Source organism: Crocuta crocuta, unplaced genomic scaffold (genome assembly GCF_008692635.1).
Source record: "Crocuta crocuta isolate KB4526 unplaced genomic scaffold, BGI_CrCroc_1.0 scaffold405, whole genome shotgun sequence".
NCBI lineage: Eukaryota > Metazoa > Chordata > Mammalia > Carnivora > Hyaenidae > Crocuta > Crocuta crocuta.
Window position 1 is genome coordinate 168,674 of NW_027531506.1, and position 1,795 is coordinate 170,468.

At 41.8% G+C, this 1,795-nt stretch overlaps 1 pseudogene; it reads right to left on the reverse strand.

Annotated features, from left to right (window-relative positions):
- The window catches only part of LOC144238509 (olfactory receptor 5G3-like), a 20,955-nt pseudogene that overhangs the window by 14,824 nt on the left and 4,336 nt on the right, over positions 1 to 1,795 (reverse strand).

Sequence of the window (1,795 nt, forward strand, 5' to 3'; positions counted from 1 at the left end):
ATGGAATACTACATGGCAATGAGAAAGAATGAAATCTGGCCATGTGTAGCAACATGGATGGACCTTGAGGGTATTATGCTGAGCGAAATAAGTCAGGCAGAGAAGGACAAATATCACATGTTTGCACGTATAGGAGGATTAGGAGGAACTTACGGAGGATCATGGGGGAGAAGAAGGGGGGAAATGGTGGGGGAGAGGGAGAGAGGCAAACCATGAGAGACTCTTGAATGCTGAGAAACAAACTGAGGACTGATGGATGTTGGGGGGAGGGNATGGAAGAGGGCACTTGTGGGGATGAGCACTGGGTGTTATATGGAAACCAATTTGACAATAAACTATTTGTAAAAAATAAATAAATAAATAAATAAATAAATAAATAAATTCTTACCATGTGCAAGGCACTATCCTAGGCTCCAGAGATACAGTGATAACTATGACTAACATCCCTAATCTCATAGAGTTTACATCTAATGGAATGAAAACAACCAGAGTAAAACAAAATTACAATAATTAATCAGATAGTGATAAGTACAATGCAGAGATTTAAAGTAGAGCAATATGATAGAGTGATTGGGTGGGTAATTCAGATTGAGGAAATAACATTTAAGCTAAATGTGAAATTATAATTAGAGACATGAAGATTGGAAGAATACTATTGTGGATAGAGGTAGCAGTGCAAAGGCCCTGGGCTAGGAACAAGCTTAAAATATTGAAGAGAAGGTCACTATGGCTGGAGATGTGGTGTGGGCACCAGGAGGAGATGATATGTGATTAGAGAGGCCAAATGTGCAAGGCTCTGCAAACCAGAATAAGAGGTTATGTATTATTTTATGTGATAGGAAACATTTGAAGGGTTTCATGTCAATTAGTGATATAAGGTGATGCACATTTTTAAATAACATTGTCTCAGAGAGGAGAATAGAGTGCAGGGAAGCAAGAAAAGATGCAAGGAAATTAGTTGGGACTCACTGCAGCAGTCCAGAAAATAGGAGGGCGAGGTAGGTAAAGGGAAGTGGACAAATTTGAATGGATTTTGGAGGTAGAGCCCATTTGGGGATAGGCTGGATTAGGATGGGGGAAGGGAAGGAGAGAAATCAAGGATTTCAGGTTTGGTGCTTGAGAAACTGGGTGGATGGTGGTTTCATCTACCAGAAAGAGGAAGATGGGAAGAACAGAATAGCTCAGGGTTATGACAGAGAGTTGGGTGGGTGGGGGATGGAATCAGGGGTCCTGTTTTAGCTATGGTACATTTGAGGGACCTAGCAGGCTTCTTTAACTGTTTACTACATCTAGGCAACAGTATAATGATGACCAAGGCAGAGTCCCCATCTTCCAGGAATTTACAAGCCTAGTAGGGAAGAAGAATGGATACATAAGAATTAAGAGAATTGCAGGTGCTTTTTGAAAAAGGTAATACAAAAGCATTGGGAAAGAGGGATAGGACTTAACAGGGCAGCAAGATAGGACTTAGCCATCCTCCCCATGGATATGTGGGGAGGCCCCACACAGTAAGAAGTTCTGAGTTCAAATTGTAAGCATGGATGAACTTGAACAAGCATCAGTAGAGTGTGGATAGATTCCAGGCAGAGGGAGGAAAGTTAAACTGAGTTTTTCCGGAAGTGAGCTGCATTCAAGGAAGGTTGAGTAAGCAGGTGCTCTTAGGGTTTAGTTAGGGGAAGATGATGGAAGTCCCTGGAAGAATCAGTTCAAATCAAATTAGGAAAGATTTGGAAGGCAGACTGGAGCCATGGGCTTTCTCCTGGGGCCTTGAGTGGATGGGGAAATATAAAGACTT